This window comes from Eulemur rufifrons, chromosome 6, assembly GCF_041146395.1.
Source record: "Eulemur rufifrons isolate Redbay chromosome 6, OSU_ERuf_1, whole genome shotgun sequence".
Classification (NCBI taxonomy): Eukaryota; Metazoa; Chordata; class Mammalia; order Primates; family Lemuridae; genus Eulemur; species Eulemur rufifrons.
Window position 1 is genome coordinate 83,940,877 of NC_090988.1, and position 15,151 is coordinate 83,956,027.

A 15,151-nucleotide genomic window follows, 5' to 3' on the forward strand; every position below is an offset into this window, starting at 1 on the left:
TGCACACATGTACACCACAAGACATGTACTAGAATGTTTACAGACATGCCATTTATAAGAGACTCCAAAGGGAAAATAACACAAATCCCCATCGAATTGAATGAATATATAAATTAAAATATCATTAAACAATAGAATCTAATACAGAAATGAGAATGAATGATTTATAACTACTTGCAACAACATGAATGAATTGTACATTATTTTACACAAAATAAGGCAGATACAAAAAGTACATGTTTCCATTTACATACAGTTTGAAAACAGACAAAATGTATCTACAGTATTAAAAATCACGGTAATAATTACTCTTGAGGAGAAACAAATGGGTGGGTACACAATGGAGTTTTCTGGGATGCTGGTAAAATTCTGTTCCATATCCCAGTGCTGGTTAATGTTATACTCAGTTTATGAAATTGATCCATGTATGCATTTAGGATATGTGTACTTTTATGTATATATAATATACTTCATCAAACATTTCAAACATGGAGAAGAAAAGAATCTTCAACATTTTTTCAAAATCCTGCACCAATAATGTTCCCAGAATTGCAATATTCAGTCTGTGAATAACCCCATTTTCTGTTTGGTGTGCTGAGAAGGGAGATTAATTTCAGCAAAATAGTTCATTCAGACTGGGCTATGCCCCCTATATTTTGATCTTCTTTTCCTCTCTGAGGTGAAACTATATAAACTCATTCTTTAAACTTCAAGTGTTGTTTCAGCAACTGCCAGGCACACACACACACACACACACACACTCACACTCACATACATGTCTTCTAAGGAAATACAATTATGCTCAGACTCACTGATGTCTAAATCCATATTAATAAAGAATGATTATTTCCCTAAAGGTAATAATCTGTAGAGATGTTACATGCCAGAAATTAAAAAAATACTTTCCTATTATTATGCAAACTAATTTGAATCTTCTATAGCTATGTTTGGTTTTGCAAGAGTATATTCAGAGATATAATTGTCAATAATAAAATGTCTCTTTATTATGATTTCCTTCCTCACCAAAAAAAAAAAAAAATCTCATCATTTATACTTGATCATTAGGATTATACAAGAAGGCTGCAGAAGCTCAGGGGCTTTTAGTTTTTCACTAACTGAAGAGGGAAATGATTAGACAATGCTATACACACTGAGCCCCTTGTGATGCCTATATTTACTGCCATAACCTTTGCCACCATGACATAGCTCCCTGATCTGCCAGTTGAAGAGGAACCCACAGAATATCTATGCTCTCTCCGGCCAGGAGAAACTCAAAGGTGGCATAGATTATTTTTGATATATTAGAATTAAATTTATATTAAAGGGAGAATTGCAAACCAATGAAAAAAGATTGTGTTTAAATATAATTCTTAGAAAATTAGATGAAAAAAATAAAAACTAGATATTTATTTTATATCATAGGCCAGCTATATTTTCCTCAATAATTTAAAAGTTAAATTTGAAAATAGGAATTCTAGAACACCAAAAACAATATAAATAAAATGTAAAAGAATGACCCTCTACAGGAAAAAAATAGAAATGAATAGGATTGTGTATATAAGTGCACACTTAAAAATATTTGAGACCCCAGAATAGTTGCAAATAACATTAAGATATTAAAAATAAGCTAGGAAATGTTGTAATAAATAGGATAAAAATTATTTAAAAATATAAAAATGTCATAAACCTAAAATCATTAAAATATATAGCAATAAAAACAGAAATAGATGTAAAATGCATATTTTTAAAGAAATGTTTTGCTTTAATACTAATCCTATTATTTAATTTAAAACAACTGAATACTATGTTTCTGCCCCCCAAAATTTTAAATAGTAATACTCATTTCAAGAGAGGTTAAAGTGAGAACAGAACTTTTCACTACTGATGGAAGATGAAATTGTGCTACAAGCCTGGAAATCATTTTGGGAATCTTTGCAAAGAGGAAAAAATATGTTCTATCCTCTGTCCTAGAACTAAACTCCTTAAAAATCCATTCTGAAAAAAATACGTAAGTGTAGGGACTTAGATAGAGAATAGATATTATAAATTTTTTTAATAAGGAACCAATCTATTAAATAAAAGGAGAGATCGTTCAGTAATATATGCTGCCCATGTTATACCATGTTATTCATTAATTGTATTATACTTTTGAAGAATATTTAATACAGACTAATGCTCAAGCAAATATTGAATTTTAAACAGTCAATGCAATAATGGATTTTCAGATGAAAGTTAAGGCCAATTTTATAACTAAATATGATAAATATTAAGACATTTATTTCTACTTCTATCTACATTATTCTCTTTCCATCCATCTATTTATTATCTATTTCTCTAATGAAAAAGTTTTCGATGTAACAATGTAACAATGTTAATCTCTGGATGGTGGAATTATCAGTGATTTAACCTCCTTTTATACCCTTTTATTGTTCAACATTTTTTAGGGAAGATTTATACCTTTTAAAATCAGAAATCAAATATTAAATTATCATAATAAAAATAACTGGACATATACCTCAAGGTTTTTCACCTTTGCTTTTTTTTTTATCATGTTTAATTGTTTTTGTATGTCTTTGTGCAATGTAGTCTGGAATCAAAGCACAAATTAATACAAGGATGAAAGACAATTTTTTATATTAATCAGTAGACTTTCTAGATTATATTGGGGCTATTCCTCAATTATAATGCACAAATAATTATGTATCCAAACATCTAAAATCTCATCAAAAGAGTCTTTACTCTTTCCAAGTCTCTCTGTAGCTGATAAATCAGTTTCTCAAAAGACAGGTTTTTAATGTATATTTCTGTTGCCAAGGTCTTCTTTAAAGCTAGCAGAATTAAATCACATTTGACCTTATGGATCTGCAAATAGTCAAAAAATTTATCAAACATGAACAAATTAACTTTAAATAGCTTTAAATGAGAAAATATAGCTTGTTACAATTATCACAGACATTGAAACTTTTTAACTTTTGTTTTAGAAACTTATTTTGTGGCATCTGATTATTTTTTATTCTTTCCCTACAAGTCAACAACAAAAACTATTTTACCATGATATAATCACTGATATGAAATATATAACACATTTTTTCATAACTCAATAGGCTGTGGGCATTTTCTTAATGAACTTTCTAGATTCATCAGCATCAACATCAAAAAGGGATACAGGATCTCAGATCAGCCTTTCAATATCCCTTTGTTTATGTGAAAATCATTTACTGAAGCCTAGCCAATCAAAACAGAATGAATTGGATGTACACCAGGATCGAGTATTTCTGCCAATGTTTCCTTTCTGTAAATAGCACTAAAAAAAGAAACAGACAAAAATATCTCCAGAATCTGCTTAGATCTTCAAAGCAGGGGTCACCTGGAAACTCTTCTCTCACATAGATGATTACCAAAATTTGTATACTAATTAAAGAACTTTCCAAACAACTACATTTCTTGTTGCAGGTGAACTCAGAAGTGCCTGCATGGGATTTGCAGAGATACTCAGACAGACTTACATATGTGCTTTGTCATTTTCTATCTATAGGATCCTTAGCTAAAGTCCCCCTCCCCCATGCTCCTGTTGAGTGACCTTCTCCTCCTTTCTACATAGTGAATGTTTCATTTTCCAAAACACACCTCATAAGCTACCTCTCTGTGTAAATGTAAACACCCTTTCCTCTGAGCTAAGCATTATATGTCTTCCTGATTCAACTACAGACCTGATTCTTTTATGACTTTCTTCCATTTCCATGTGCTTATTGGCCATCTGTCTATTTTCTTTAAACAAGATTGATTCAGGTCCTTTGCCCATTTTTAAACAATTATTTGCCTTTTTATTGTTGAATGGTAAGAGTTTTATTATATATTCCAGATACAAGATTCTTAGCATATATTTGATTTGCAAATATTTTCTCCTACTATATGGTTCATCTTTTCACTTTCTTGATTCTGTCCTTTGAAGCACAAAGTTCTAATTTGTATGAAGTCCAATGTATATATTTTTTCTTTTATTGCTTAAGCTTTTGGTGTCTTATCTAAAAATACATTGCCAAATCCAAAGTCCTAAGGATATACATCTGTTACTTTCTACAAAGAATCTTTGATATTTAGCTCTTACATCTAGACCTTTGATCCATTTTGAATTTTTTTGTTGTTGTTTATGGTGTGAGGGAGGAGTCCAACATCATTCTTTTCCATGTGGCTACCCAGTTGTCCTAGCACCATTGTCGGAAAGATTACTCTTTCCCCATCAAATGATCTTAGAACAAAAGATCAAAAATTGATCAAAAATTAATTGATAATAAATGTTTAATTCTATTCCATTGACCTACCTTATGCCAGTACCATACTCTTTTAATTACTGTAGCTTTGTATTAAGTTTTGAAATCAGGATGTGTGAATCTTCTAATTTTGTTCTTTTTCAAGATTGTTTTTGCTATTCTGGGTAGCTAGAAACTCCATATTACTTTTGAGGTCAGCTTGTCAATTTCTGCAAAGAAGCCAGGTGGAATTTTGATGGGGATAGCATTGAATTTATGCATCCATTTGAGAATTGTTTTTACTTTAACTATATTATGTTTTCTTATCCATGAAAAATGTTTTATAGCTTCACAATATAAGCTTTGGACTTTGTCAAATTTATTTCCAAGAATTTAATTTTTGATACTATTTTTAAACAATTTTGTCTTAGTTTTATATTCATATTGTTTATTGCAAGTATTTAGAAACACAATCAATTTTTACTCATTACTCTTGTATCCTGAGAATATGCTTAACTTGATTATTAATTCTAATAATTTTTAGTAGATTCTGTGGGATTTTCCATGTATAAGATTATACCATCTACAGGTATGGTTTTACTCTTCTTCTTTTCTATCTTCTTGCATATTACTTCTTTTTCTTTCCCAATTACCCTAGATAGAACCTACAGGGTGATATTGAATGGAAGTGGGAAGTGTAGACATTTTGTACTAGTTTTGATTTTAGGGAATACTTTCAGTTTTTACCATTACATATGATATTATTTCTGTGTTTTTTATTAATGCTTTTTATCAGGCTGAGGAAATTTCCTTCTACTCCCAGATTGTTGAATGTTTTTATCAGGAAAGGGTATTGCCTTTTGTCTGCATGTACTAAGATTATCATGTGCTTTTTTTCTCTTATTTTTTCATATGTTGTATTTCCTTCAATGCTTATCATACATTATACTAACCTTGCATTCCTGGAGTGAGTTCCATTTGGTCATGATGTATACTTCTTCCACATGTTCCTAGATACAGTTTGCTATAGTTTGTTGAGGATTTTTGCACCTATAATCATAAAGATACTGGTCTATGGTTTTCTTTACATATGATGTCTTTGTTTGGTTCTTATATGAGGATACTACTGGCCTCATAGAATGAGTTAAGAATTGTTCCCTTCTCTTTTAATTTTTGCAAGAGTTTTTGAAAAAAGTGAATCAATTCTTGTTTAAATGTTTGGCAGAATTCACCAGTGAACCAACTGAATATGGCCTTTTTGTTGTGTATGTGTAGTGTTTTGAATATTATTGAAATTGTTTTACTTGTCAAAGATCAGTTCAGATTTTCTATTTCTTCTTGAGTCAGTTTTAGGAGATTATGTGTTTCTAGGAATTTGTCCATTTCATCAAAATTGTTTCATTTGTTGTCACACAGTTTTTATGAGTTTCCTAAGGCCTAGATTACCACAAAGTCAGTGGTTTAAAAGAATAGAAATCCCTTCTCTCACAGTTCTGGAGACAGATGTCTACAATCACGTTGTCAGCAGGGCCACACTCACTCTCCAGAGGGTTTACAGGAAATTATGTGCCTTGACTCTTTCAGCTTCCAGTGGCTGCTGGAATTCCTTGGCTTATGGCTGCATAATTCCAGTTTCTACATCCATCCTCCCATGACCTTCCCTTTTCTGTCTTCCTTTCTGTCTTTTACAAGGATGTTTGAGCTCATTTTAAAATCCTTAATTACATCTGCGAAGACTCTTTTTTTTCAAATGAGATCACATTCACAGGTTCTGAAGTTTAGTGTGTGGAACTACAGTACTTTTTGTGGGGGCAACCATTCAACCCACTGCATTTCTGTTCATGGTATTCATAGTAACACCAGTAGTAATGCTTCCAACTTTCATTCCTAATTTGAGTACTTTGATCTTCTCTCTTTTTTCTCTGTCAGTATACATTTGTAAATTTTCTTCATCTTTTCAAATAATCAACTTTTGGGTTTGTTGTTTTCTATTTTATTTCTGTGGTTTATTAAGTTCTTCTCTGATTTCTGCTTAGTTTTCTCTTCTTTCTACGATTTTAAGGCAGGTTAATCTAAATATCTTAGGTTATTTTCTTGAAGTCTTTTTTAATACAGCATTCACAGACGTAAATTTCTCTGTAATCACTACTTTAACTGCATCTCATAAGTTTGGGTAGGTTGCATGTTCAGTCATCTCAAAATATTTCATAATTTTTCATATTATTGCTCCTTTGATCCTATGATTATTTAGGAGTATGCTGTTCAGTTTCCACATATTTGTAAATTTCCCATATTTCCTTCCTTGTTGATTTCTAATTCTATTTTATTGTATTCAGAGAACATATGTTACTGCGTAAAGTTTCAAATTTTGTAAATTTATTGAGGATTGTTATGCAATTAGAATTTGGTGTATCAAGAAAAATATTCTTTGTGCACTTGAGAAGATATATATTCTGATTCCAGTATATGTTTGTTAGGCCTCTATGTTTTATAGTGTTATTCAAGTCTTCTTTTTTCTTATTTATCCTCTGCTTGGTTATATTCATTATTGAAAGTGGGATATTGAAGTCTTTATTATTGTTCAAATGTCTGTTCTCCCTTCAATCTGTTGAAGATAGCTTTATGTATTGTGTAGTCTATTTTTGGATGCATATATTTTTGTAATTGTTATATATTTCTGATGGATTGATACATTTATCATTACAAAAGTCACTCTTTCTCTTAGTTGCATTTCTTATTTTAAAGTCTACTTTGTCTGATATTAGCATAGCTACTCTAGCATCATATATCTTTTCTCATATTTGCATGATATTTCTTTTTCCATTCTTTTACCCTCTACCTATCCATATTTTTTAAACTAAGATGTGCCTCCTGTAGACAGCATAGAACTGGATCTTGTTTTTTATCCAGTCTGGCAATCTGTACCTTTTGATTGGATTGTTCAATCTATGTACTTTTGATATAATTATTGATATCGATGAATTTATGTCTGCAATTTTACTTTTTGTGTTCCGTATGTCTTGTATCTTTTTCAGTTGTCTATGTTTCATTATTTTCTTTAGCATTGAATATTTTCTATTAATAGTATAATATTTGAAATCCTTTAGTGATTTTTAACTGTAATTTTAAATTTGTATTACTGTTTGTTCTAGGACTCACCATGTACGTCTTCATTTCTGATGATCCAATTGAGATATATACTAACAGAATTCCAGTGAGAATAGAAATGCAATACCTGTATATCTCTATTTCTTCTTCTGCCATTTGAGCTATTATTGTTAAACATATTACATTGATATATGCTACAAAGATAATAATGTATTTTTGTAATTATTAATTTATATAATTTTGTGTCTTTTAATTAAGCTAGGAGAAGAAAGACAGAAAAGCAAACATTTACTTACAGAGATTCTTCATACTAACATTTTTTATTTGTTATTTCTAGTTCTTTTCATTTATCCCTGGGGATTTAAATTAATATCTAGTGTCATTGTTTTATTCCAATATAACTTTACTTTTATCCACTTTCTTTCTAATATTGTTAATATATTACATTTTTATATGTTATGGGCTCAACATACGCATATATATATATGTTGTTTTAGATAATGCTTTTTAATCAGTTAAGAGAGGAAGAAAAAGAAATATGTATTATACTGTCTTTTATAACTACAAAATTACTTTTCTTGGCATATTGTTTGTGTGTTTGTGTATGTTCATGTGTGTTTGTGTGTATACACAAACTACTGTCTGTAGTCACTTGTTTTTAGCCTAAAGAACTTCAGTTAGTATTTTTTGAAAAGCAGATCTGATAGCAACAAATTCTCCTCTCATTTTATTTATCTAGAAATTCCTTTATTTCATTTTTATTTGTAAAGATAGAGTTTCTGGTTATAAGAGTCTCATTTGCCTTTTATCTTTCTTTTTTCACTTTGAATATGCCACCCTACGATCTTACGTCCTTTGTGGTTTCTGATGACGAGTCAGCTGTTAATATTATTGAGATTTCTTATAAATAATGAGTCATTTTTCTCTTGATTCATATAAGAATGTCATTTTTTTTGCTTTTAGAAATTTTATTATAATGTAATCTCTTTGCATGTACCCTACTTGGAGTTTATTGAACTTCTTGTATGTCTACATTGATGTTTTTCATCAAATTTGGAACACTTTCAGTCATTATTAACTTTTTAAATATTATTTCTGCTTCTTTTCTCCCCTCTTCTCCTTTTGGTGCTTCCATTACACATCTTTTGGTACACTTGTTGTAATAACAATTTCCAGAGACTTTAAATGGTTGTTTGTTTTGTTTCATAATGTTTTTTCAGTGATGGTTGTTTCACAGGGATGTGGACCTAAGACCTTTTCATATCAACACTCTAGAGAAGTTTTTATAAATTGGCTTATGCTTAAAATAAAGTTTCCACAATAATGCAAGCACATAAGGTCTTATTTTAACTAAGGTAGGTAATGGACCAAGTAAAGGTAATGAGAAAGAGATGAAGAGGAGAGGAGTGGACCAGAATACAGGCTGGTTATCAATTGCTTTTTATTTTAAACAAATGTAGCTCTTTAAATCACTCTCTACTGAAATTCTACCTTTCTTAAAAAAAAAAAAAAATGCACTTATGCCCACCCATTCAAACTGTACATGTCTTACAGATAAATCCAAAACATAGAAGAAAGCTGTCCACAGAGACTACAGAAATCATGTGTTAGAAACTTCTATATCAGACTACTATATCTTTAAGAGCAGAAAAGTTACCCTGTTATCCTATTTATATTTGTATCCCCTGTATGACAAATATTATTCCAGGCACATAATAGTTGTTCAATAAAGTTTCGATGACAAGATAAAAATGAATTAACACAAAAAAGAGGGGGGAAGAAAAAGATGATAGCTTTTTAGGAATTTATAGTTTCATTAAAAGGACAAAAATCTTTCTACCTTAAAAACTAGAAATAACTATGAACAAACAAATGGTGAACTGACCCCTGGGGGATGAAACTAGATAAAAATGCTTAAGCGGACTTTGAAGATGTTGAGAAAGTGGCCACACAAATGACAACAAAAAAATTAATATTTAGTTTTGACATTATCTACAAGAGTAGTTTGCATTTTTAGACACAGAAATAAAAATAAACTAACAAAATCAGAATTCACAAAGTAATCAATTTCTGTCTTTTTAATATAAATCTTCTCTTGAAATGGTAGGGCACACAGTAGGAAAAAAACAGCGTGAGGTGAATAGAAATGTGTAATAAGATAAAGAAAAAAAAGAGAGGATAGGAAAAATTATATGAGAAGGTAAAATTAATCATGGTTTACCCAGCCTCAGAAAGACCATTTTAAAATGTAGGCTTCTGTTTGACAGTGGCCCTTTTTCTCTATGAGGAGTGGCCTTTAGAAACCCATTGAAGTTTAAGCCATCATCTGAAGATGAGAAGCACTTTTTTATTTCTTATTACGCATTTCACCTTCACTCCTCACCACCCTTAGTGGGAGGAGGTGATACTTTGCAAGGTTTGCCGTAGCCACGTGTCCTTTGTGGGCACATATAGAAGGATCAGTGAAGGACGATCAATAAATTCACATAGCTGTGTGGTATTACAAGAGCCAAAACCGGAAAAGGTTGATTTAAATTTACTAAGATTACTTTTTGGTGGCCACGTTTAAATCAAACACATGTTCACAGAGATGGCTTATGTTTGAAACCAGACATTATTTAAAACTGAGCCTGATAATCACACTAAGCTTGTATTTACCATCAGCTATCGACTAAATGTTTGTGTCTCCCTAAAATTCATGTGTCAAGCCCTAATACCCAAGGTGATGGCTTTTGGAGGTGGGACCTTCAGGAAGTAATTAGGTTGTGAGCACAGAGCCTTCTTGAATGTGGTTAGTGCACGTGTAAGAAGAGACACAAGAGAAATGAATTTTCTTTCTGCAATGTGAGGACACAGCAACAAAGTAGCCATCTGAAAACCAGAAAGAGGGCCCTCATTAGAACCAAAACAGCCAGCCTCATGATCTTGAACCTCAGACCCGGCTTCTGGGACTGTGAGAAATCAGTCTGTGGTATTCTCTTACCACAGCCCAAGGTGACCAAGATGCCATCTACAATGGTGCCACACAATGTGGCGAGAACATAAATACAGATGACAATTCACTGGGCTGGTTACGTGTGCATAAAACGTGAACTGCTCCATGTAGGTGCATTCCCTCTTTTAAAATAAATGATAGTACACTGAGAGGTTGGAATGTATTGATTAAAAGTTCCCATAATCAGGACAGAAAATGATAAAGTCTTCCAAGACAAGAACCGTTGCTTATCCATCTTATTCTAAACATGAAGCAAAGAACAAGGAAAAATGTGGGCACTGAATAATTCAGTCATTAGTTTAATAGTTTATTCACTGAATAAATATTACATTTTCACTATGGCAAACCTGATTGTGGGGGAAAGAGGAGATATAGAGCTAAGGAAATCATATTCTAGTAATGAGGACAGTTTTTATTGATAAATAAATGTACCATACCGGGTAAATTCAAAGAAAAGAAGAAAAGAAAATAAAGCTTGCATAAAATACTTGGAAAGAACTGATAGTTTCTTTCCATTTTATTCTTATTATCATTACTTCAGTTTACTGAACATTTATATTATCAGTACTTTAAATGTATAGAACATTATCTTACCTCACATCCAAACTCCAGGAAGACAGTAGAATAACCATTTCATAGATGAGTAAGGCTCAAGACAGTTAATAGTCTGGCCTAGAGAACAAGTAGAACCTTGAACCCAGGCTCTGGCATCTTTTTCTGTTCTCCACTGTGAAAGGCAGTGTGTCTTCTCTGTTGCTTAAATGGAACCTATCAGGGCTCTACCTTTATCAAGTCTTCTTCAGAAAAACCAGTTCAGTGAAAAGAATATTGTACTTGGATTTGAAAGATTTCGGGCCCTATCTGGCATTGCTACTAACTAGCAGCATGCCTACCATCACACGAAGTTCAAATGTTCAGATTCCTCATTTGGAAGGAAAAGTCTTCAGGCTTGTAGCCCACTTCCCTCAAGGGTCAGTCCTCTAGCATAGAGAGAGGGAAAAGTATGTTTTGCTCTAATTTCCTTTTGAGTTGTATATATTTCAGTGTTCACTGAGTATACCCAAAATCCTTCCAGAGGAGTTCTCTTATCACCAGGGCCGGTGTGAAACTCTCCGTCACTGTTTTCTGGACAGGACTCAGAACTTTTCTGACTGCTGCCCTTGGAGAGGTTACTATAGGGCAAGACACACTTTACTTTATTGTCTCATATCTTTATTTTCTATGACACCATTATATAAAACATACAGGTGCATAAGACTTAATTAAAGGCTTGAGAAAATAAAAAGTAATTACAGTGTAGGAGGAGAAAACTTAGAGATGCGTGGCACATAATTTTCTTAGAATATAAGGGGATGTATTTAAGAGGTTAAGATTTAAGAAGGCAGATTGGGGAGGTCAGTTTGTAAAAATAAAAATTAAAAAAAAAAAGCCTGTTTTATTCCTAATTCTTTTCATTCACATTTGTCCTTCCACCAAAAAACTGGCCTAATCTCTGCTATTTTACTAACGCCCTCTACTCACAAAAAATGCCTCATGCCAAGCTCCATATTCCTGTTTCTCTGAATTAGAATATTTCAGATGAGATTAACCTTCTGTGGGAGTGCTAGCTTTAGAAGGATAATTAGGGCTTTACACTTAAAGAAGAGTAAATTAATTACATTCTAAAAAGTATAGGAAAAATCTATTCTGCCATGATTGGATGTTGAGAAATGATATAAATCATCTCTGTGTCTAAAAGCCTTGGATTTTAGAACTTCTTGCCTTCACCTTTTTAAGTGGTTTTGTTTATAATGCTGGTAGCCCACAGTTATCACCAACTTATACTCTCCCTGGGAATTTGCTTTACTGATTGACTTTCGAGTCCACTGGGCCAATTTTACATTTTTCAAACAGCAAGATCCAAGTACCTTCTCATTCTGGTCTTCCCTTGGGGACAACCAAGACAGATATTTTGTAGATGTGCTTGTTTCTGTGCCACCCTAACTCTCCATCCAGGGTTCTCCTCCTCCTCTGTCCACAGGTGTTCTGCTGGTCAGCATTGAAGCTGCAACAAATTCATGGCCCTCCTGATTATCTAAACTCTTAGCTCTGTTTTTCATAAAGGTCATTGCCTGCACTTCCGGTTGTTGAAGGTTCTTAAACAGCCCAGTTTATGACACCAAATCTAACAAGACTCTTCCTGCAGCAAGTATTTGTAGCTGGGTTACTACCCACCTTCAATTCTCCAGTATTCACCTTTTCTAGATAGGATAGCAATCTCTCTCTTACTGACAGTCACCATGACACTGGGTGTAGGTCCTAATGTCAATAGAGTTTGAGTTTCCACACTTAGCCCCTTGGTGGCAGGAAGTCCTTACATATTTAGTTGGATCCTTGTCACCTTTTATCATCCTAATCTCTCTTTCAAGATTGAGGGGTAAGGGCTGAGTCATGGTGAACTGCATGATGGCTTTACTTGGTGCCAACCTCAGGATCACTGTTCCTTTGTCATACTGTTATGAAAATGTATCCAAAATGTGTAAATATTCAAAATATTAAAAATTCTGCTCCCCATCAATGGATTTCGACTTCGGGATATTCTGGTTCATCCTTGTGTGACTTCTCTTAATTCTGCCATTCTGACTCTAGTATACGGATGCAATGGATGATTCCACATTTACAGAAATTTCCATGCACGCTACCTCTAGAGTCATTCAACTTATGCTACTATACCCCCCAGGTCCGTGTCCCACAAATTTTAGGTTTTTAACAAATGAAAGAGGAAGAAGTACAACTAAAATTAGCACTTAATTTAAAACTTCATAGAAGTGTGAAAAATAATTTTGAGTTCTATGATGCTCGTATACCTTTATACAGTAGAAAGAGTTCAATCACACATTTAGAATACAAAGTTAGTTTTATCCACCTCTAAATATTTTGAGAGAAGAGCTTGTTGATCTGGACTGGCTAAAAGTTCACAAACTCAATGGAAATTACTCTTCTGGAGTGGTAAATTTTTGAGCCCAGAGCCTTGAGAACAGGCATTTGACCAGATATGGGTTAAAGGTACACATTAAAAACTTCATTTTAGGATATTAGATTACACACTCATTGGATGTTATGCAGATTAGCATTCAGTTCAATTTTTTACATGAAGAACGCAAAATAAGTATACATGAGAAACTAATTTCTTCTGATTATTGCATCTGGAATTCTGAAGCTCCTGCTCCAGTAACATATGGATCATCTTAATACTGCAATTTTCTCATGTTTAAATAAGAGAGAATATATAATGGGCTGAGTGTCAAGAATGTCAAGAATCTCCCATGTCTGAAAGTGAAAGCGTGAATGATGTGGTAACATCAACAAGGTCTGATGTGACCCTCGAACTCCCACTGAAGATCACTTCCCTACACCAAAAGATCTTCCCGACTTCTTACTCCTGTGTGGGTGGTTTCTCCCTCTGCCCTTTGCCCACATGAACAGTTGCTGGTGCCTGGCAGCATCCTAGGGCTTGCATGCACTCACATTTTTTAATAGTTATTTCTCTTTTTCTTCTATGTCTGGCAAACAGACTGGTTTTACTTTTAATAGTGACATAAAGTTTCCTCTTTCAATAAATTTAAATTAAAAATGAAAACATAAGAATAGTAAATAATAGTTCAAGTTGTATATGGCTATACCACAAATATTCAACAAAGGTTGATATTCAAATGAGTGTACGAAAGTAGTCCTGGAGTTTTATGAAAGTCAATATTGATGCCTAAGGAATCTAAAATAAGGATAACTGCTCATTATATTACTTTCAAACATTTTTCAGTAAAGATCTTGGAGTGGTTAGTGAACAATGTGGCCAGCGGAAAAAATGCTCTGGCTCTAGGATTAAGCCAACCACAGTTCAAATGCAATCTTTTTTTAAAGAGACCTTGGGCCCAAGGTCCTCATTTGTAAAATAGAAATCTTACCTCATTAGATTGGGGTATGAATTAAATTACATAGTGCATATAAAGTGAAGAGTGCATAGGTGCTGCTCGTTCATTTCCCTTGACTCCTCCTAGAATATGATATCAGCTGTTTCTATTTTCTTAATGACTTATGAACCAGAAGTAGGTCACAATTATTTACATTCCAATTATATTTTGTAATGTGCTTGCAAAATAAGGAAAAGCCAAATATTAAATCTCCATATTACTGTGGCACAGAGATGCCAGTGGACACACCTGATGGAGCCAAGCAAACTATGAAGGCAGAGAAAGGCACCCTGTGGGATGTTTAAGCCCGGGCACAGCTTTTCTTGGTGCCAGTGTGAAACCCAGTGACAATAGAACTAAGACATTTGCTGATTCTGTTTCTTGTTTGTTTTTTCTTTTCTGCTGATTTAATAATTTTGTTTCTGCTTCTATTTGTGCACGGATAACAAGATACTCTGCTTTGGTAATAACAATAATTACATATTTGATTTTATGGTCCAAACATTTCATGATCTCTGTCAAATAGATTATAGGGATTTATTCTTTTTTTTTTTTTTAACAATCTAAACATCTTTAATCTTATTTGTCCTTATAGTAATCACAACTTTTTTCAAAAAAGATATTTTTATATCAAAATATTACAGATTACAAATGTTTTTGGTTACATGGATTTCTTTTGCAATGCTTGAGTGAGGGCTATAAGTGTGCCCATCACCCAGATGGTGTTCATTGTACCCGTTAAGTAGGTTTTCGCCCAAACCTTCCTTTTTTCTCCCCACTCTATTCCTTGTTGATTGAGAGAAGAAAGAATATATGTTGTGTTTGTCTATTTATTTGTTAGTGGCTTT

The 15,151-nt window shown here is 32.9% G+C and overlaps 1 pseudogene; it reads left to right on the top strand.

Moving 5' to 3' along the window:
* Positions 1-12,902: 12,902 nt before the first annotated feature.
* LOC138384918 (AP-5 complex subunit mu-1 pseudogene) lies at positions 12,903-13,607 on the top strand (annotated as a pseudogene).
* Positions 13,608-15,151: the final 1,544 nt, after the last annotated feature.